The sequence below is a fragment of the Callospermophilus lateralis genome, chromosome 4 (genome assembly GCF_048772815.1).
Source record: "Callospermophilus lateralis isolate mCalLat2 chromosome 4, mCalLat2.hap1, whole genome shotgun sequence".
Lineage (NCBI taxonomy): Eukaryota > Metazoa > Chordata > Mammalia > Rodentia > Sciuridae > Callospermophilus > Callospermophilus lateralis.
The window spans coordinates 120860284-120883765 of NC_135308.1; the positions used below are offsets into that span (position 1 = coordinate 120860284).

General features: G+C 37.4%; 1 protein-coding gene across 1 annotated transcript in view; it reads left to right on the forward strand.

Moving 5' to 3' along the window:
• Positions 1-696: 696 nt before the first annotated feature.
• Positions 697-23482, forward strand: part of Frs2 (fibroblast growth factor receptor substrate 2) — a 116731-nt gene continuing 93945 nt past the window's right edge. The window contains exon 1 of the mRNA XM_076854850.1: positions 697-828. The gene's annotated coding sequence lies outside the window, so the exon portion shown is untranslated. The remainder of the gene's footprint in view (positions 829-23482) is intronic.

Sequence of the window (23482 nt, forward strand, 5' to 3'; positions counted from 1 at the left end):
ATAGGATCCAGGCAATAAGATTCTAGACAGTCTGGCCCGCACTGCTTTTGTTGAAGTTGCAAGTGATGATGTAATATAGGAATATTATTTAGTTCCTCTCCTTAAAGAATTTAAAGATCTTGTTAGGTGTATATGAGATTATACACACAGCACTGGTTAAAGTAAAATCAAGAGCCAAGTATAGAATTTGGTATCTTTGACGGGTTTCCTCTGCTGCAAGACGTAGAGAATTAGCACCAATCTCAAGGGGTTTGCACGTGATTAAAAGAGTTCAGGTACCCGAAGCACTTAATACAGTGCCTACCACGTAGTAAGCGTTCAGTTAATGTTAATTTTTAAGGGAGACGATTGGAATGGAGATTACGCTGGAGACAGTCGGGGAAGCTGGATGAATGCGCTGAGCTCTGGCAATTAAATTCTTCGAGCCTCGGTTTCCTTGTCTGTAAAACCAAGTGGCTGGAGCGGGAACAGCCCTAACAACAGTTGCCGAGTGCAAAGCTGTAGCCTGGGGAACCGACCGACTGGTGGGGCCGAAAGGGTTAGCAAGGAGCCCGGGGGGGAGGATTTGCGGGAGCCGGGCGGGAGAGGCCCCGCCCGGAGGCTCGGGCAGCTCCAGCCCGCGAGCAGTTCCGGTGCCAAAACCCTTCCCTCTCCCGCTCCTCCGGAAGTGCTTTTCTAAGGTTCGGGCCGGAGAGAGGCCTGGTAGGCACAGCCGCAGAGGCTCCTTCGGCTCCGTGGACTCGGAGCAGGGGCTCCAACCCGGGTCAGAGTTTGGAGGTCCACAGCCACCCACCCGCGCCCCGTGAACTTCCAGCACCCGGGCGGACGGTGAGTGGACGGGGAAACGGACTGGGCCGGCCTCAGGCCTGGGCTGGGGCTGGCGCTCTCGGCCCCGGCCATCCGCTCCGGGCTCTGGGCAGCAGGCAGCGGACTCAGCTGTCGGAGTCTGGGGAAGGGGGTTGTTGACCGCCGCGGTCTTCGCCTAGCCGGCGGGGCGAGAAGAAACAAGCTGCGGGGCTGTGGGGTGGGCGGGGCGGGGCCGGGGAGGGGGTTCCCGGAGCTGTTGTCGCTGTTGGGACTCGGAGGTGGGGACGGGCTGGGCCTCGGTCCGCGCGCCCCCCTCGTTTCTGCTCCCCCAAGTCTTCTCGCCGCCTCCCCGCTTTGATTTTTCTGTGTTGGACCTGGCTTTAGGACTCTTGGACACCCGATTCAAATCTTCTCCAGTGCCCGACTTTTCGTCTCCTCTGGGTCTGCCCACCCCCGGGCTCAATTAGGTAGTATCCCGGGGGTGTCGTCTCTTCAGCTCCAGGGTGGGGCGCTGCCTGTGTAGATGCCCGGGATCTTTTGGGAGGCTTGTCCTCCGAGCCCGCTTCAGGGTAGCCTTGGGTCGGTTTGGGTAGCGCTCGGAACTGGGTCTAGAGACGTAGGTCACTGAGGCATCGGCGTGCCTCCGATGCACTTCACTCACTTGGAAGCTTGCTGAAGCTGTTGCTGGAGTCAAGTTAAAAAAAAAAAAAGCTTATGGAAAATCGGTAGTGCCTATAAATTCCCCTATTTTCTTCCTGACTTTAAAAAAAAATGCTATTCCCCGATCTGCACTCTTAACTTCTGTGGCTTTCCGAAGACCCAGTTGTATGATGAGTGCAGTCACAGGTTATTGCACGAATTGATTGCAGAGGGTGGGAGAATTACTATATCCCCTTTCTCCCAAAGTTTGTTTACTTTCATATTTGGGACTGTCATTTTCCTTAACTTTTAAAGAAAAATGGTTCTCGGTTACTCTTGAAAGCTTCCTTATGAGTTGCCGCTACAGTGCAGAGAGGTTCTAGCAGGTGGGCAGAGGTGTTTTGTAAAATTTTAAACTTATAATATGAAGTATTCATTTCCGTTGAATTGTTAATTTGCTAGACGAGAAAGTGATTTATGTAGTTATTTTAGTGAACCGCTTTTAGGCAATAAACTACTGAGGAAGATTTGTAGGAAAAAGGGATTTTTTTTCACATTGAATGGTGATTTTTTAAAAAAAATTTTGATCATAAGAAATACATTTACTTTATTTTTTAACAGGTAATCATTGTTTTTGCAATGTAAAGTATACACAGATCATCTTCGTGAAACCAGCGACATATCTGCACTTCTCATTTTACGCTTATATTAGGAATTACTCTGTAGTTTTTTGAGTATGTCATTCTCCCTTCCCACCACTGGAAGGGGAGGTAATATCATGAATTAGGAAAAATAGACTTAAGTAACAAGTTTAGTGAGCTCTCCTATGTAAAGGAACATTTATTTCAGGGTTGTTGATCTTGAACAGGCAAAGGGTAGGTGATTTTTAAAGGGTAGATGATTTTTAAAGAAAAAATTCTGGACGGAAGATTAGTTGCACAACTTTTAGATTTAAGTAGAAGCTAGATTTTTAGACATTCAAAGTGTTTGTTGAGAGCATAAGTTTGGAATATTGGAATTGAGAAAATCTGGAAAAGCAGTCAAATTAGATTTAGTTATGGATTTGTATTATAGATATGATAATGTGTTTTGAAGGAAACTGTTACAGGAATGAGAAGAGCAGAAAAAGGAAATGGGGGAAAATTGTATACTTGCAGGTACTGTAAATTGCATTATTCAAGTCAATTCAATGATATAGATCATTTACTATGGATCAAGCATGTTAGGAAGCCATGTAGGAGCAAATAAAGATAAAGCCACAATAACCAAAATTCATATTTTGGCAATAATTTTCTAAGGTTGTTCAAAATCATGAATAAATTTTATTATTTAGGCATACTAATTTTTTTTTTTTTTGAATTGGGATTTAACATTGAGGGTAGATGTTAAGTGCTTCACGAAATCACTTTGTTAGGTATTATAAGATATAAAGGTTGTCTTTGGCCTTTAGGAATCGAATGTAGTGAGGAATGTAAGATATTTGCACAAAAATTTATGGCATAAAGAAATACATGTAAAAATTTAACCACATGGTTGGATTGACCTAAAATTTAGAGTTGTTTAAAATGAGAAAGTGTTCATTTTTTGGCTTAAATAATCATGGAAAGTAGTGGAAGTATAGTAATACTTACAAAGATAGTTCAGTGGTGTTTTTTATTGAAAATTTACTGAGTACCAGATTGTATGCTAGTTGCTTCATGTACATTTTCTAAGCTTTTCAACAACATACAATCATCTTTCTTTTTTTAAATTTTTTTTGAGAATTTTAATATTTATTTTTTAGTTTTCGGTGGACACAACATCTTTGTTTGTATGTGGTGCTGAGGATCGAACCCGGGCCGCAAGCATTCCAGGCGAGCGCGCTACCGCTTGAGCCACATCCCCAGCCCACAATCATCTTTCTTAATGGGGACTCTAATATGTTAGATAATTTGCCAGGGCTCTGTGGCTAGCAAGTAATAGCCCCAGTTTGCATTCAGATATGTCTGGTGTCAAAGCCTGTGTGTTTTCACTATTCCCAATAAACTGTTATCTCCCAGTAAACTGGTACCTCAATTCAATATTTCACAGGGTAAAAGTTTTCTAAAACAAAGATTCAGGGTTTAGGATAAGGTGGATGAAGGCCTTTCAAATTAAGAGAATAATATTAGTGGAAGGTTGGAGGTAGTAAAGTTAATTAATAATGTGTACTCAGAGAAGTTAGTTGACCAGGTTACCTAGAATATAACATTCACATTTGGAAACTGGCGTTAAGGTTGTCAAATTTAAATTGGGTTGAATTGTTGAGCATGTTTAAAATGCTGTATTTAGAAGTTTGACATTTGGAAGGTAATGAAGAGTGACTAAGATTTAATAGTGTAGTGTGCAGAATGATTTGCTGTGGCAAGCTAGCTTTCTCTCTCTCTCAGGTTTTTTTTTTTTTTAATACTGGGGATTGAACCTGGAGGCACTTTACCACTGAGCTACATCCCCAGCCTTTTTGTTTCTTTGTTTTGAGACAGGTCTCATGAAATTGCTCTGGGCTTCCCTAATTTGCTAAGGCCAGCCTTAAACTTGTGATCTTCCTGCCTCAGCCTCCTGAGTTTCAATATAGTACTGTAAATACTGGGTAAAGGTAATAGTAATGGATGAAAATGAATGTTTGACTGGACCTGGCAATTGATTTAGTAGTTGGGTAGAGGGAGGGATTGATAGGAAAGGTTTGGAGAAGATGGAAGCTGGAAGTTACATTTTTTAAATGTGGGATATGTTGATGGTGATACTGTTACTAGAAATATGGGCAAGGAGTTGTGTAATGAGATCAGTTTTGGATATATATTTTTAAATATGTTTTTAGTTGTAGATGGACAAAATACCTTTATTATATTTTTATGTAGTGCACAGGATCAAACCCAGTACCTTCCACATGCAAGGCAAGTACTTTACCACTGAGCTACAACCCCAGCCCTGTTTGTTTTTTTACGTACTTGACAAACACTGGAAATGCCCAGAGGCTTTTGGAAGTGTGAGTTTGCAATTCAGGAGAGAGGTCAGGGTTAGGCATATATTAAACATGGTGTAGAGAATAATGCAAATAAAAATACTTGTAGAGTCCACTTAAGGAGATGAACATGCCAAGGGAAAGTGCTGAGGGGAAAGAAAAAAACACAAACTAAAACAAACCCTTTATTTTAGATAGCATCTGTTTAAAACAGAAGGAAAAGACACTAAGTAATCTTTTTTATGCAATGGATAAAAAATTTGATAGTACTATACAACTTCTTCACATTGCAGATTCAGATGGAGTAGAAGGAATCTGATCATTAAAAATCCAGTTGGGAAATAAATTTTTTTGCCCTTGCTAGTAAGAATACTATCCTATCATTATCCTATTTCAAGGAGGACAAGTCAGTTTTTGGTTACTTAAAAGCTATGTTTGGTTATTTCTTTTGATCATTTCCTTGGCAAGTGATATGTGAGGATTTAAAAGTAAATCTCTGATATTGTATTCCATTTATTTGTTTGCATGATTTATTTTGGTTTGGATATCAAGAATCTCTGAATATTCACAGATAATACTTGTGCCTCTTATTATAGCCAGTTGTTAATATTGCCTTTTATAGAAAATGGTATTTAATTACATATTTTTCTTCCAACTCTCTTTTGTAAGTATTTTTGATTAAAGTAAGTAGTTTTATCTCTAATGTTCTGATTACTCTAGTGGGATAGAATAAGGTATTTTCTGGGTGTGGGAGTGAACGCTGGGGATCAAACCCAGGGCCTCATGCATGCTAGGCAAGCATTGTATCACTGAGCTACATCCCCACCCAGCTTAAGATACTTTTATCTATCATGTAATGATACATATGTGAAAATTATGTTTTATGTTTAAGAACTATCAATTTAGAGAATTTTATGTTTTCTGTTTAGATATTTAAATAAGGGGAATTTGTGTATTAAAATGTAAAAGACTGTAATAGTTTGCAAAATGAGGCTTAGAGAGATAACTTTTTAAATACAGTTTATTATTTTTAGACTAAGTTACCATGGAATTGCTTGTTTCTTGAGAATTAATACAAATTCCTTTTGTTTTTCAGGAATATGTTTTTCACTGTACGCCAGCACTTGAGACTGTCCAAAGTGTTCTGCGTCAGTGTTGTTGGAGGCAGGGGGTTTTGTGTGTGCTTTGCCTGGAAGGTTGACTTAGTTTCAGTGAGCCTGGTATTAACCAAGGGAAGGTCAAGAGTTCCATTTAGCTTCTGTCTGAATGATGGCCAGGGAGTACACCTCTCACTCCCACCAGCTGTCTTGCAAATTCCTTGGTTGCCATTGTTTACAAAGGTGACTGCATGTGGGTAGATCTTTTACTATTGGAAGAATATTAGAGGAAACTTAGCCAAATGGTTAAGAACTCTGACTCTGCAGTTATGACAGATCTCTGTAATTTGTGGCCTTGGGAGAGTCCCTAAACCTGTCCAAGCCTCTGTTTCCTCATTATTGGAGAGGTTAATATTTGGTTTGGGCCATGCACAATGGAGCACACTTAATCCCAGTGGCTGGGAGGCTGAGGCAGGAGGATCACAAATTCAAAGCCAGCCTCATCAAAGCAAATTAGTGAAATCCTTTCTCAAAACAAACAATAAAAGGGCTGGGGATGTGGCTTAGTGTTTAAGAGCCCCTGGGTTTAATCCCTTGTGGACCACCCCCCCCCCCAAAAAAAAAAAAAAAAAAAAGATTGGTTTGGCCATGTCCCATGTCATTGTTTTCCTTTTGTAAGTTGGAAATGGCTACCTAGACCTGTGGTTCCTAAATGCTGGAATGTAGAGTACTGTTAGTTTATGAAAAAGTTTTCACCTGTTTGAGTGAAATGTGAATGTAGTTAGCTTTCATAAAACTAAATATTTTTTCTAAAATTATCTTTTATCCTTTTTGGAGGTAGCATATTAGTTCTTTTTTTTTTTTTTTTTTCAGGGTAGAAATTAGAAGTTTATTAAAGGACAGCAGAAAAGACTTCTCCCGGAGGAAGAAGGGGACCCAAGAGGTGGAATCCCATATTAGTTCTTTTATGAAACTGGTGATGGTAATTGATAGGTTTTTAAAAATGTCATCAGCAGAATAAAAGTTGGCAACCCTATGCTGGTCATCCTTTTGAGATTATGGTTCTGTAAAATCTGAAAAATCTTAATTTAAACTGTATCCAACTGAGGGATTGAGGAGAGTGTTCATCTAGTGTTTATGCATGTTCAAGTTAGGTTTAGGGGTACATTCTGCCCCTCTTTTACCCTATAGGAACCGTATGGTGATTCTCACCACCATTGAATTCAGTTTTGTCAAGTTTCACACTTAATACAGCATACTTCAAGGAGCAATTCAGACTCTTTTCAGTTGAGTTCATACAAAGTTGCTTCAAATTATTTGTTTAAGGGTATTTCTCAACCAGAGACCCAGGAAAAAACTGGTGAATCCTGGGGGCTGACTGGAGGTGCTGCTTTAAGTTAGTACTCTTGTTTATTAGCCAACAAGATAAATAACTTGTCTGTGACATAGTAAAGTAGCAGAAATTGGCTTCCTTTTTTTTTTTTTTTAACCCCTTCTATAAGAAAGACTATTGAAGCTGGAGTGAGTGAGAAGTCTTTTTATTCAAAATAGCAAGTAAATGTACAAATACCAGTATTCAAAATGCTTTCTAGAGATAGAGAATAGGGGAGCACTCTGTATAATAGGTTATATAAGTAGAGCCACAGAAGTACTTCTGACACAACCAGTTATTAACATAAGCACTTATTGAAATTGCGTCACTTGTCTGGATGAGAAACTTACTGACTCCCTGGTTTACTTGGAGTAGGGGAGGGATATAGGAATTTAAGTTACAAACCTAGTCAAGGCAACTGTTAAAGATTTAACATTTGTTTCCTTTGAGCATTCTTTGGTTAGGTAATTTAAAAAGTAGGGAGTGCTATAGAAATACTTAATAATTTATGCATTAGAATGCCTAAAGCAAGGGTTGGGGTTGTGGCTCAGCAGTAGATCACTCAGCAGTAGACCACTCAGCAGTAGATCGGAGGCCCTGGGTTCAATCCTAAGTGCCACATAAAAATAAATAAAATAAAGGTATTGTGTCTAACTACAACTAAAAAAAAAAAAAAGAATGCCTAAAGCAAAATGTTTAGGTTAAGTTGAAATACCTTGGGCCCTCTGTTATATTTTAAAGAAAACTGAAGTTTTGCTGCTTTAGATATTAAAGGTGATATTGGTTTATAGAGTATTATTGTATATAATTATTTCTAGTAAATAAAAAATTCATGTATAACTCATTTATTTTAACAATGTTTAAATTTTTCTACCAGATATTCCCAGTAGCAGAAGTGAGTTGGATGAGTACCCTTAAAAGTCTAGGGATGTAGTCCAGAGTGTGCCTTCTATCAGTTGAAAAGAATTTTTTTTTTAAATATTTTTTTAGTTGTCAGTGGACCTTTATTATTTAATTTATTTAGATGTGGTGCTGAGAATCAAATCCAGTGCCTCACATGTGCTAGGCAAGCGCTGTACCACTGAGCCACAACCCCAGCTCCATCAGTTGAAAAGATTTTGATGCCTGTAGGGTTTTATTTTTAGCACTTGGAGGAATTTTGCATTTTGCTATATTTTATGTATGTAAACAGTGTTTCACTGTCAACTAAAACTGAAGCCCTAAGAACTGGTATGTTCATCTTATGGATAGTGCTAACCTATTTTTGGCTTCCTTTTTTTCTTTTTTCTTAAATCCTCCTGTATCTGGTGACTGGTAGAACGTAGAAGACCAAACAGTTTATTTTAAATACTAATGAGGAACTGTAATTTTGTAATTTCTACAATGAATGACTAAATTGCTAAGGCTGACCTTGAATTTGTATTCCTCCTGAGTCGCTGGGATTATAGACATGTACCACCATGCCTAGCAATGAAATGACTTTAAAGGGGATCTTGCTGGTTGTTGCCTATAAACCCAGTGACTCAGAAGACTGAGGCAGGAGGATCACATATTTGAAACCAGCCTGGCAATTTAGAGAGACCTTATCTCAAAATAAAATAAAAAGGGCTTGGTGTGTAGCTCAGTGGTAGAGTACTTGCCAACATGTGTGAGGTTCTGGGTTCGAATGGCAGTATAGTTAAAAAAAAATGTGTGTTGGGGGGAGTATCTAATCATTTTTAAAAAGTGTTCTTTTACATTTAAGGTTATTTGTTTATTTGTAATTTACAACAAAATACAACAGCGTGTCTAATAGAGCTTTCTGCAATGATAAAAATGTTCTCTATCAGTGCTGTTTAATAGAGTGATCCAGGTGTAACTACTACTTAGCACCTACAATGTGTCTAGTGTTACAGCAGAGCTTAATTTTTAATTTTTTTCATTTTAACTAATTAAAATTTGAGTAGCCACATGTGGCTAGAGGTTGCTGTATCAGTGCTGTTCTTTGGGGTTAGATAAAAAGGAGAAGAGGTTAAAAATCTTCTGTCTCTTCTCAGATCAGGTTTAGGCAGGTTAGGCACTTAAAAGGCTGCCTTTCTTCCTTCTGTCCTTCCTAACCAGAAATTGAACCCAGGGGTGCTTTACCACTAACCTATATATCCCCAGCCCTTTTTGTTTTTTCAGACAAGATCTTGCTAAGTTGCTGAGGTTGGCCTTAAACATTTGATCCTCCTGTCTCAGCATCTTGAGTAGTTGGGGTTAGGGATGAGTGGCATTGAACTCAACTTGCCTTTATTTTTAATTTTACATGGATATATATTTTTTTTTAAATCCAAATTTCTTCCCTCAGATTTGAATGCTAAACTCTATGTAGTTTCCTTTATTTTAGTTCTCCCCAACCCCCAATAAATTGTTTCTTTGGTTTACCTATATATTTGCAAATGTCTTTGATCATTATTCCCTCTCTCTGGGATCTGGGGTTGTTTTCTTTTTTTGTGGGGCAGGACAAGGGATTGAACTCAGGAGCACTTGGCCTAGCCACATCCTCAACCCTATTTTTGAATTTTTTTAGAGACAGGGTCTCACTGAGTTGCTTAGTGCCTCACATTGCTGAGGTGGGCTTTGAACTTGAGATCCTCCTGTGTCAGCCTCCTGAGCTGCTGAGATTACAGGCGTGTGCCACCGTACCCAGCTGTTGTTTTCTTTTTGCTTGGAAGATTTCTTTCATTTTTTTTTTTTCCCCCTAGTGGAGGTCTGCTGGAGAACTTGTTATTGGTTGGAAAGTATCTACATCTCTTTTTGAAGATGGTTTGTCTGAATGTGTATTCTAGATTAGCAGTTACTTTTTTCTTTGCTCATTATAGATCTTATTCCATTCTCTTCTGGCTTTTATTGCTGTCAGAAAATCCATAACCTCTTGTAGTTGTCATTCCTTGATAGGTAACTGTTGTTTCTTTATGGCTAGTTATAGAATCTTTATCTCTGTAACTTATATTTCTTGTATGTTCTTCTTATTCTATCCTACATGCTTCTTAACCTTTTATTTTCCATTTATTTACTCTTCTAAGTTGTTCTGGATAATTAGTGTCTTTTCTTGAAGTTAGCCAGTCCTCTCTTCACCTGTGTTCAACCAGTGTGTTGAATTAATTTTTTTCCCTTGATTTTTACTATAATATTTACTTTTTTATTGTGGTAAAATGTGTGGGTGTGCATACATACATACATACATTCATACATATAATAGGATTTGCCTTTTTAACTGTTTTGAAGTGTGCAGTTCAGTGTCGTAAAATACATTCACCATTGTGTAATCACTACTAGGTCATTTCTAGAACTTTTTCATCACCAACTGAAATCTGTACCAATTGCATAATAATTCTCCATTTCCCCCTCCCCTAGCCCTTGACAACCACTGTTTTACTTTTTGTCTCTGAATTTGACTATTCAGATTCATGTAAGTGGACTTATATAATAGTTGTCCTTTTGTGTCTGATTTATTTCATTTAACAGTGTCTTCTCAGTCCATTTATGTTGTAGCATGTTCATTAGTTTTTTAAAAAAACTCATGTACTTTGTTTTTTATTTCTATAAGTTTTATTCAGTTCCTTAAAAGCTGCTTTTTTTTTTTTTTGGAGATGGAACCCTGGGCCTTGTACATGCTAAGCAAGTGCTCTACCACTGAGGTACCATCCCCTTATACCTCTGTTTTAAATAGGAATATATTTATTCCTGTTTTGATCATATTTTGAAATTTTCTTCATTTTATTGTGGTGTCAGGGATTGAACCCAGAGGTGCTTAACCACTAAACCACATTCCCAGCCCTTTTTAACTTATTTTGAGAAAGGTTCTCACTTGGTTGCTTACAGCCTTACTAAATTCCTGAGGCTGGCTTTGAACCTGAAATCCTCTTGCCTCAGCTTCCTGAGCTGGTAATTCCAACATCTGAAGCCTTTGTAGGTGGTTTCTTTGTTTTCTTTTGTTTTTGGTACCAGAGATTGAACCCAGGGGCACTTAACTACTGAGCCACATCCCCAGCCTTTTTTTTTTTTTTTTTTGAGACAGGGTCTTGCTAAATTGTTGAGGCTGTCCTTGATTTTACAATCTTCTGCCTCATCTGGGATCCTAAGCTGGTGGGATTTCAGGTGTGTGCCACTAAATGTATCATTTTGCTGGATTTTTTTTTTGGTGTTGCCCATGGTGTCATGCTTTGTTAGTTTGTTTCTTTCTCCTCCCCCGCCCCCCCTTGTGTCTAACACAGGGCATCAAACATGGTAGGCAGGTGTTCTTCCACTGAACTACACCTCCAACCCCTTGTCTTGTAATTTTTAACTGTGAAATGCCTTGGAACTTTATATTTTGTGTAGTGAATTTTAGTAGTACTTCAGAATTCTATAGTTTAGAGCTTATACATAAATCTCTGGGGTAGTCCCCTGTTCTTCTAAATTTTTATTTTGAAATAATTTCAAACTTACCAAACTTACTTGCAAGAATAATACAGTAGACCTTATATACCATTTGTCCATATTTGCCAATTTAGCTTAGGATATACACATTATTTTTTGGCAAATAATTAAAGAATTACATGCTTTTTTAAAATTTTATGCCTTTTTACCTATATTTTCTAAGCATAAAGTTATTTATTCTCTTAGGTAATCATAGTATCAATATCAAATTCCAGAAATTTAACGTGCTACTTTAATCTCACTTTGTATTTCAATTTTGTCAAATTTGATCATGCATTTTAGTTTTCTTTAATTTGAAAGAGTTCCTTTTCTTTGTTTTTCTTGTAATTGAAGAATGTATGTATTTTGTACAAAGTTTAAAAATTTGGGTTTATCTGGTTTGATCTGATTTGCCTAGTGATTTGATTCAAGTTACTTATCATAAGTCTGAATAACTGTAGAAGTGATGTTTCCCTGTCAGGATATCACATCTGAAGATATAAAATGTCCCTTTGTCTCTAGTGATTTTAGGTACCAGGGATTGAGATCAGGGACACTTGATCACTGAGCCACATCCCTGGCCCTATGTTGTATTTTTATTTAGAGAAACAGTCTCACTGAGTTGCTTAATGCCTCACATTGCTGAGGCTGGCTTTGAACTCTCAATCCTTCTGTGTTAGCTTCCCAAGCTGCTGGGATTTCAGGCATGTGCCACCATTCCTGGCTTATGATTTTAATTTTGGTTGAAGTATTGTCTGGTTTGCCTCTAGTTACTGTTTTCCCTTTGGCAACTAATGTACAATGTGTATGGAGGTATCCTAGTGTTTTGTTTTTTATCTTAATGAAAAACTAAGTGCACTAATAACATACCTAATTTGTATAGTGCTTTTTAGTTTGCCAAGTATTTTTTTATTTTGTGATTTTAATTTAATCTTCATGACAATAGTATTTTATAGTTCTGGAAACTATGACTTAGAGATGTAGCTAATATGATGTAGTATTGGAATTCAAACTCTGCTGTCTTAAGATGCTTTTCATTAGCTGAAGTTGTCTTTTAAATTACTAGGTTGTGGGGTTGTGGTTGTGGCTCAGTGGTAGAATGCTTGCCTAGCATGTGTGAGGCACTGGGTTCGATCCTCAGCACCACATTAAAAAAAAAAATAAGCAAAATTAAGGTATTGTGTTCATCTACAACTGAAAAAGAAATCTTTTAAAAAAATTGCTAGATTGTACACTCAGGGTATGGTCTTTGTCTTTTTCGCTGTTACATTATTGTACTCTTGAATGAATAAATAACTTATAAACATGAGTTACTGTCTGAAATGCCTTATTTATAAGGTAGTAATTCTAGTGCAATTGTCTTTTTATATAATTTTCATATACAAATATACACATAGTATGTTTATGTAATTCTATATAATTATTGAGAACTTAAGAGTCATGTAGAAGGAGTTCTTGTATTTTATATAACAGATTTTTCATATTAAAAAAGTTGATTGGTTTGCACGTGGCAAATAAAATCTGAAAGTATCAGGTGGGAAAAGATTAGTGAGGCAGAGTTAAATGCTAGTTCAATTCTTTCTCTAGTTATTAAACAAGCTTTTAAGATTTGGCTAATCAGAGGAGATGACTTAAGGTTTTCCTAATGTTAACTTTTGCACTGATACCAGGTTATAGTGTTGGCTAATATACTCAATCCTTTGACCTGGTGAACTGGTAGAAATTAGATCCTATCCACTCCTTTTTTCTCCTACCTATAAATTCCAGTTGAAGCTGGAGGGACTTGGGCATTGCATCTTTGTTAGAATATGAGTTCTGTCAGGTGTGTAGGCACACCTGTTATCTGAGCTAGTTGGGAGACTGAGGCAGGAAGCTCTCAAGTTCCAGGCCAGGCTGGGCAATTTGGTAAGATGCTGTCTGCGGCTACAGCTCTGTGGTGAGCACTTGACTGGCATGTATGAAGCTGTGGATCGAATTTTCAATGTCACAAAAAACAAAAACAAAATAAATTCATCCATTGGCTGATTGGTGTAATATTTAGTTATTGGGAGCCTACCTAGGTGACTCAATTTCAAAGCCAGCCTCAGCAGACTTAGTGAGGCCCTAAGCAATTTAGTAAGATCCTGTCTCTAAATTAAAAAACAAAAACACAGGCTAGGTATTGAGGGTAAAATAGTGAATTAAAACACACATGTGGCCAGGTGTGGTGGCACATCCCAGTTTCAGGATGCTGAGACAGGAGCGGTTGCAAGTTTGAGGTCAGAACGGCAATTTAGTAAGGCCCCATCTCAAATAAAACATAAAAAATAATAATTAAAAAGAAGGCTAAAAAGTAGTTCAGCGTTAGAGCACACCTAGGTTCAGTTCACAATCAGAGAGAAAAGTGGGGAGTAGGTGTGTGTAGGTGATTGATTGCTACTGTCAATCAATGGAACACCACCATCCAGAGGTAGTAAGCTATTATATTGTCTGAAGTAGTCATTTGCATATTTAAATTGAATAAATATAAAAAAATCTCATATCTATTGAAACTTTTTTGTCGAGGAAGAAACTTCTGAGGTTCTTACTTAGTGGATTATGTAAGTATAGATTTTGAGGTTTAAAACTATTCATTTGAGCATGTTCTGAAAATTTACTAATATTCATTTGAATGGAAGCCTTTTATTAAAGCCTGAATTAAGTAAATTATGTTTATCCTTAAGACTGCTATTTGCAACCTTTGGGGTCTTGTGAATAGTTGATAGTAATACCTTGGAAGTACTTGTTACATAGCTCATTTTACATTCTCATTTCTCCCACCCTCTCACAAAAAATTTATATATTGCTGGGTGAGGTGATGCACTCCTGCAGTTGCAGCGACTCTGGAGGCTGAGGCGGGAGGATCTCAAGTTCAGAGCCAGACTCAGCAAAAGTGAGGTGCTAAGCAGCTCAGTGAGACCTGTTTCTAAATAAAAATACAAAATAGGGGTGGGAATGTGGCTCAGTGGTTGAGTGTCCCTGAGTTCAATCCTCAGTACCAAAAAAAAAAAAAAAAAAGTTATATATCTTATACATGCTAGTGTATGTATTTATATATTTTATTTTTTAAAATTTTTTTATTTAGTTTTTTTGGTACTGAGCTGTATCCCCAGCCCTTTTTATTTTTTGAGACAGGGTCTTGCTAAATTGCTTAGGGTCTCACTATGTTGTGAGGCTGACCTTGAATTTGTGATCCTCTTGTCACAGCCTCCTGAGTGGCCTGAATTACAAGCATGTACCATCACATGGGGCTGTTTATTTAATTTCTTATTTTGAAGACTCACAGACAGTTGCAAAAAATAGTAGACCCCTATGTATCCTTTATTCAGTTTTCCCAGTGGTGACATCTATATATCTGTCAATTATGAAAACAGTTTATTTTACTATCAACTAGACTACAGACAGTATACAGAATTCACCATTTTTTAAAGCTGCATTTTTTTTTTTTTCTTTTTTGCCATGAGGGATTGAACTCAGGGGCACTCCTGAGCCACATCCCCAGCCCTATTTTGTGTTTTTTTTAAGAGACAGAGTCACTGAGTTACTTAGCACCTCAGGCTGCTGAGACTGGCTTTGAAATGGCTATCTCCTGTTTCAGTTTCTTGAGTTGCTGGGATTACAGGGCCCCTGGGATTACTGGTGTGCTATACCCGAGTGCCATCCAGTGCCCAGCTTTAAAGGCTGCATTTCTTTGTGTGTGCTTGTATATGTAGTTCTGGGCTGTATTATTTTGAGAATGGTATATATGGATGAAATCAGGCAGTGTATAATCTTACCTTTTTTTTTGGGGGGTGGGGTGGGGGGGTTTTGCTAAATTGCTGAGGCTGACCTTGAACTTGATCTTTGATTTAGCCTTCTGAGTTGCTGGAATTATAGGCATGCGCCACTGTGACCAGCAGTGTCTAACTAGAGATGTGTGTTTTTAAAATGTTTGCTTTAATTTAAAAAGTAAAATAAATTTCTGAAAGATTAAAAAAGAGAAAAATAATTCTTGATTCTCCCACTCTAATAAATAGTCATTATTTCGGAGGTTTATCTCTCTTTCCCCTCTTTGGTAGGGATCGAAACTAGGGCCTCTCATGCTATGAAAACACTATCATTGAGCTACATTCCCCAGCCTAGAGTTTTTTTTTTTTTAATATTTGTTTTTTAGTTTTAGATGGACACAGTGTCTTTATTTTGTTTTTATGTGGTGCTGAGAATAGAACCCAGTGCCTCACGCATGCTAGGCAAGCGCACTACCATTTGAGCCACATTCTTATTCCCAGACTAGAGTTGTTTTTACAACCTTTTTCATAGGCATATTTTATATCATTGTAGTATATGTTCAGTGTTGTGTGCTGCTTTGTAAAAGCTTAGCATTCTGTTAAGCCTTTTTCCTAGTGCTAGGAATTAAACTCGGGGGCTTGCTGTACCCCCAGATCAGTATTTAAGTATTTTCTGTGTAACTATTCATCATGTTTAGTTTTTATCATTATTAGAAATGTTTGAGCTGGTCCCCATTACCAAGAAAAAAAGTTTTTGTAGACGATACCTTTGAGCATATAGATTTCTTCATGTTTTTAATTATTTTTTAAGGGGGATTCCCAGGTGTATGGTTTTTGAGTCAAAAGATATGAGTTTTTTTCTTTTTTAAATTTTTGAAACATTTGGTTAAATTGCTTCTCAAAAGAATGGTACTATTAGTACTATTTCCTTAAATCCTTTTTATTTTAGATATTAGTGTTACTCTTCCTCCCTCCAACTTAATAGGTGAAAAAAGGTACTTCTTTGTTCTAATTTTAGCTTATATTAGTAGTTTTTCCATGAAGAAGAAAAATGTTCCTAATGATATGAACTTTTAAAAATGTAATATTGCTTTTAAGGGTTCATAATGATATGTACTTTTAAAAATGTGATTTTACTTTTAAGTAAAATCTTAAAATGCTTTGGAGAAGCATTTTGATATCTGTACCAGTGTTGAACAGTTCTGAGTGGGAGGTTGAATTACCAGATTATTCTCTTTAAGTTTATAAAGTTTGTTACCTGCAAACTGATTTCCAGTTTCTCTCTTGTTTCCCTTTGCTGTCTGCTGTTATCTCCTTTTTACTCTTCACAATCTGAATCTCCTTGAACTTTTCCCATTTTGTGTTCAGAGACTTGCTGTTCCCTCCATTGGTACCATGCCAGCACCTCATGCATTTTTTCCTATGGTTTTGTCAGCTTCAAGTACCTGGTCACACTGCCATGTTAATGCATTACTGTAATCTTATGTTAAGTGTAACCCAGGAATACTTTAGTCTCCTGGAGCTCTCAATAGTTTCAGAGTTCACTTTTTTGATGGCCACCACAGAAGTTATATGGCTAATAATAGATGAAGTATGTTTGTGTAATGTACATGAATTTAAAAATACAAAATAATAAGAACTTTGTGTTTCTGGAGATACAAAGTACTGTGTTCTCTAAGTAGTAGACCATTGAGTTAATAAGATAACAAAACTTTTTTTTTTTAAATTTTTGGAAATAAGTTTCATAATATTATTTTAAGTTTGTTTTTGATTTTGTTTTAGTAATGGGAATTGGACTTAGGGGCACTTAACCACTGAGCCACATCCCTAGCCCTTTTTTGTATTTTATTTGGAGACAGGGTCTTGCCGAGTTGTTTGGGGCTCACTAAGTTGCTAAGGCTGGCTTGGAACTCAAGATCTTCCTGCTTCAGCCTCTGAGCTGCTGGGATTACAGGTGTGAGCTTTTAAGTTTGTTTTCTTCAGTGAAAGTGAGTGAACCCAAGGCCTTGCATATGCTAGGCAAGTATTCTACCCTGAGGTGTACCCTAGCCCTAAAACAAGTTTTAGATTAAATATTTATTATATGCTATGCAAAAGTACATTATTTTACTTAGCCTTCACAGTAATCCTATAAGTTTCCAAGGTGCTGCATATAAGATCTCATGTGATATATTGAGTAGGTAATTGAAAAAATTGATAAGCAGGGAGTCAAGGATACATGCTTTTAAATTTAACTTGAGTATATATCCCCCCACCCCCAGCCCCCCCCAGTCCTCCAAGGGTCAAGGTTTTTCTTTGTGGACAGTCTGTTTGATTAGATTTCTAGATTATTTTTTAGCATAATTTACAGTTTGGCATTACTATGAAGTATCCTAATAGTGTCTTTTTTTTCTTACAGAAGACCGAGAACATGAAAGCTCTTTCACTGTAATATATAAAATCCTTCTACCTCTTTTATATTTGTTTTTGTTTTATTTTTGTTCATTTGTTTATATTTTGAGATAGGATCTTGCTACAATGCCCAGGCTGGCCTTGAACTCCTGGGCTCAAGTGATCCTCCTATCTCAACCTTTATCCCCCTGGGACTGGGACTATAGGTGCACAGCACTGTGCCTTCCTCTTCTGCAGTTTTATGCTTTCCCCTTGTTCTTTTTTGTTTGTTTTGTTTTTGGTACTAGGGATTGAACTGGCTGGGGTGGGGGGATTGGCCACTGAGCCACATTGCCAGCCCTATTTTGTATTTTATTTAGAGGCAGGGTCTCACTGAATTGCTTAGCGCCTCAATGTTGCTAAGGCTGGCTTTGAACTCTCGATCCTCTTGCCTCAGCCTCCCAAGCTGCTGGGATTACAGGCATGTGCCACTGCGTCTGGCTTCCCCTTGTTCTTATAAAACTGTTTTTTTCATACACTTAATTTCATAATAATTTTTAAAAAGTAATTAGTCTTTGAATCTTTTTGAACTTTTCACAGAAACAACCTCTTTCCACTCATAATTCATCAGTTTACATAATCTTAAATTACATAATTACAATAATACATACAGTTGGCATAAACTGGTTTGGGAACAAACAGCTGGCTCTTATTAAGCTTTCAGCTCATTTGGTGAGAGCAGAAGTGTCAGGACATAGTAATAAAATAGTCCACTTAATAGTCCCTACAAGGTGCAAGTGGTCAGCTTCTGGTGGGCATCAGTGAGTAATTTATGGAGAGATTTGAGAACTTCTATAAATTGATAACAAAGGTCTTTTGAAGAATTTATTTCCATTTTATAGTTGAGAAAACAAGCATCAAAGAGTTAAGTAACCATAAGTTCAAGTAGTTAAAATAAGTGATTGTGCATCAGGATTTGTACCTAGATCTGTATGGGTTCAAACGTAGCATGTCTTCTTACCTAGTTATGTTAGTTTTGAATGCCTTTCAGATCATTTGATCTACCTAGTCATTAAGTGCTTTCAAGTGGTCCTCAGGTCACATTTGGGGTAGCTTTCTTATACCTGGCTCATATCTTGGGTCCTAGTTTCCTTTGCTGCTTCTGTGCTAAGTAAAAAGTGAAGGTGCTTTTCAGGGTGTAAATTAGCTTATAATCATTTTTAAAATTTATATAGGTAATAGGTATGTGGGACTCTTGCTAAGACCTTGCAGTGTTACATATAGATGGGGTTTGTGATATAAGAATATAAAGGGGAAAAATGGAGTGGAGAACATAGATATAACTATTGCTCTTCCTCCTGTTAAATTTCCTTAAATTTCTTTTGTTCATTTGGGATCTGATCAGTCATCTTAATCCATTTCCTCTGTATTTACTTTTTAAAAAAGTTTCAATTAAGCATCAGTTGAATTACCAGGATTTAAAGAAAAGGAATATATATAAATAGACATGCCTTTTTTCCCCAGATTAACTGTTTTGTTATTAGTTAGAGCTTAATATGTATTTTTTTTTTTTTTTTTTTTTAAACCTCCAGTGCTGGGGATTGAACCCAGAGTCTTCTGCATCTTGGCAAGTGATACACCACTGAACTATATCACTAGCTCTAATTTTGCATTTCGTTTTTCTAAAACATTTATAGAAACTGTAAATTAGTTTGTTTCCATTAGTTTTCAGATGTTGGAATCCAAAAAAGTTTTTCAAAAAGTAGGTTTTCTTTTCTTTTCATTTTTTTTTAAACTACTGAAGGCTATAACTACAAGCAAAACTTCTGATCATTTTGATATAATTGGTGTTACACACCACTTTGACTTTTTTTTTTTCATGGTACTGGGAATTGAACCCAGGGCTTTTCACCCATGCTAGGAAAGTGCTGTACCACTGGGTCACATCCCTAGGCTTCCCCTCCACCACCCACCCCCACTTTATTTTTTGGTAATCTAGGAGTGCTTTATCTTTGAGTTACATCCCCAGCCCTTTTTATTTTTATTTTTTTGGCATTGGGGATTGAACCCAGGAACACTTAACCACTGAGCAACATGCTCATCCATTTTTATATTTTACTTAAAGACACAGAGTCTTGCTGAGTTCTTTAGGGCCGTTGGCTTTGAACTCATGATCCTACTGCCTCAGCCTCCCCAGCTGCTGGGATTACAGGTGTGCACCACGCGCCTGGCTCCTTTTTATTTTTTATTTTGAGACAAGTTCTTGCTAAAAATTGCTTAGGCTGGCCTTGAATTTTTTTGATCCTCCTGCTTCAGGTTCCTGGGTAGCTTGGATTACAGGCAAGTGCCATCATGCCTGACTCTACATTAGGTTTTAATTCTAATCCAAAAAAAGAAATTTGTCTGTTTTTTTTTTTTTTAAATATTTTATTTATTTTTTAGTTTTCGGCAGACACAACATCTTTGTTTGTATGTGGTGCTGAGGATCCAACCCTGGCCGCACGCATGCCAGGCGAGCGCGTTACCGCTTGAGCCACATGCCCACCCCCTTGTCTATGTTTTTTTCCTTTGTAAATCAGATATGTAAACTCCACACATTAATTCTGTGTCACCTTTTACCTTCTGCTCCCTGTCTAGAATGCTAGGCAAGTACTCTACACCCGCTGCTCGCTTTTTCTTTATTTTCCCTTTTCTTTTTCCTCAAGGTACTAGGAATTGAACCCAGGGCATTCTACCACAGAGCTATACCCTAGACCTTGACTTTTGTTGCTGTTTTGTTATTATTTTGTTTTGAGACAGGATTTCATTAGGTTGACCCAGGCTGGCCTCAAATTTGATAACTTGTGCCTTAGCCTCCTAACTGAGATTACAGGGAGCTACCCCCTACAGCTGCTCCTTCCTACTTTTTATTTTGATATTTGGGATTGAACCCAGAGGTGCTTAACCACTGAGCCACATCCTCAGCCCTTTTTATTTTTTATTTTGAGATGGTCTTGATAGGATGCTTAGAGTCTCACTTAGAGTCTCACTGTGGCTGGCTTTGAACTTGTGATCCTCCTGCCTCAGCCTCCTGGGCTGCTGAAATTACAGTATATGCCACCATACCAGGTTCCCCCTCCTACTTTCTTAAGTGTATTTTTCTCTCATAAGCTCATAAACTTTTCATTTTTTATATTGGTTCAAGTTGAATCTGGCAAAGGAATGTACTGAATTATTTTATATGCCAGTTAATATCTTTAATTTACTGAGGTTATATTCTAGATCTGTAAAACTGATTGGTTTGGCAACAAATAATTTGGGCAGTGTAGTTTATTTTGTACAAAAAACAGGACAGATGCCAGGTGCAGTGGAGCATGCCTGTAATCTCAGTGGCTTGGGAAGCTGAGACAGGAGGATCACAAGTTCAAAGCCAGCTTCAGCAAGGGTGAGGTGCTAAGCAACTCAGTGAGACCCTGTTTCAAAATAAATACAAAATAGGGCTGGGATGTGGCTCAATGGTTGAGTGCCCCTGAGTTCAATCCCCAGGACCCCCTGCCACACCCCCCACAAAAAAATTGCTTTGGGTAATATTTCTTATATTTTGTCTAGTTGTATCAAAGTTGCCATAGTTGTTAACCATTATATTCTAACCACATTTTATAACACTGGTAAAATGCATTCATTCTGCTGAAGTAGCATAGTTTTTAGTTCTAATTAACATTGTCTACACATAAGGGAGCAGAAATATTATGCTCAGATCCAAGAGAGTGACCTAAATTTCATTAGCAATTTAAAAAATTTCTCCTTTTTAACAAAAGGGTAGTACATGAACATGATATAAAATTTAAGGACACAAAAAGATTTATTGTAATTCTCTTTTTCCTTCTACTTTCTTTTTAGTTTTTCTATTGCCTTGCCTTGGGTCCCCACCTGAGGCAAGTGCTGTGCATATCAAGTTTTCATCCTGTATTTACAATCATATTCATTGTTTTTAATGGCTGCATAGTAGCCATTGTGTAGAATGTTGTAAATTCCCTTCTTTGGTAGATATTAAACTTGTCTTCAATTTTTAAGATAATGCTGTAGTGAGTACTGTATACATATTTTATACCTGCACAAATATGTCCGTACTTAAAATTTCTGAAGTAGAACTTTGTGCCTGTGGATATACATTAAAATTTGGATTGATATTGCCGTGTTGTTCTTGGCATATTCATTTTTGAAGTTAGAATGTTAGTTTAATAAGGTACTCCTTGAAAATAATATGATCACTATGTAGTTATATGCTATTTATAACTAGACTTATTTTCTGCTTATTAATTATGTATTTGCAAGTGCTGATCATTCATGTTGTACAAACAACTGCCATTCACCAGTTTACTTTGTCAGAAAGGTTAGCAGTCACTGTCATTCTACTCTTTTACATAGGTAATCTCTTGTTATGTGAATAAATTATGTGTAAAAGGAATTTGGGAGCTGGGGATATAGCTCAGTTGGTAGAGCGCTTGCCTCGCATGCATAAGGCCCTGGGTTCAATCCCCAGCACCACAAAAAAAAAAAAAAAAAAAAAAAAAAAAAAAAAAAAGGGAGGGGATTTGGCCAGGGTCTGGGGGGAGGGTGAGGAGAGGGGTGTTTAAAACAAGAAAAGGAACTTGGAATTTTCCCAGTAAGTCATAAAAATGGTGTTTAGCTTGCCAAGTCAGGCCATAAAAATTTAACCCATTATATCCTAACCACATTTTATAACACTGGTAAAATGAATTCATTCTGCTGAAGTCCTGTTGTAGGAAACTGGATATACCCAAAGTCTAGGACCTTGATTTTGAATTCCATTACCTGGGACCAGCGAGTAGTAGTTAGTTAGGGGGAAGCCTGAGGATTGGAATACTTGGAAAGGAAAATGAATGAGCTAAGGTAAAAGAGTATGAAATGGTAATAGAATAAATGTGTTATTCCCCCCGCCCCCCACCCCCACCCCCGCCCTTTTCCATTGGTTGTTGTGCTAGGACTGGCAGGCCAAGGGAGGGATCAGGAAATAGGAAAAGATGTTACTGCTTTGACCCAGGGAATCACAATATGTGGGATTTTGGTGAGTTGAGATGAATTAGGTCTTTAAGGAGGTGACAGGGATGGAAAAGTGGAAATGGCTCCAATTGTCAGCAAAATTTATAGAATCTGAGAAAGGTGAATGGAATGGAAAATATTTGTAGGCATAAGAGAACCATCTGTATGTTAAGCATTTATAATTTATTCTTTTTGAAAAATGTGTGTACATTTTGGAGTCAAGTGGATTGAAGGCATGTTAAGGATTGTTTTGAGGAAAAGGACATCAACATCTTGACACCATACGGATATTTTTAAAGGGTAGTCTAACCATTCTTCCCTGAAGTGAAAACATACACAAAAACTCTGAATTAGAAAATGTTCTGTCTGTTTTATCCCAGTTAGTTTAAAGGTATCTGGTGCAGTTCTCACTTGAAGGGTTGGCAATAATTCTTTCTATTTGGATCCGTGGTGGAGCAAAACAGAGTTGACTGTACAGCCGTTGTCCTTCAGACCCGTCTAAATTTCTCAGTCTATTTATGAGCATCAACAAACACTTTGTGCGTGCTTTTGCCATGGGTTGAATGTGTCTATTTTCCTTTAATTTAGCTTAAAACTAGTAATGGAATTCCTGAGGTTTTGAGAGGAATAGCGTTGGCAAACTTAGTTTTAAAACTAAAGGCAAATTAAGATACCAAGCAAAACAGAGGGATACTATTACTTTAGAAAGGTCTCTTAAAACTCTGCTGACATTTGCAAACTTAGTGTCTTATATTTATATAAGCTTTAGATAGGAACTACTCTTTTTCTAAAATTATTGGTTTAAAAATAATTATTACATTTGTGCATTTTAAAAGTTGCTTCTAACACACTTTGAGTATACTTGAGCTCAGCCTTTTCTGCAAAGTATTCAGACATTTGAGCATCAGCCCCTTTGGTCTTATTCTGTCTCAGATTATTTAAGATAATTAAAATGGATTGTGAAAGT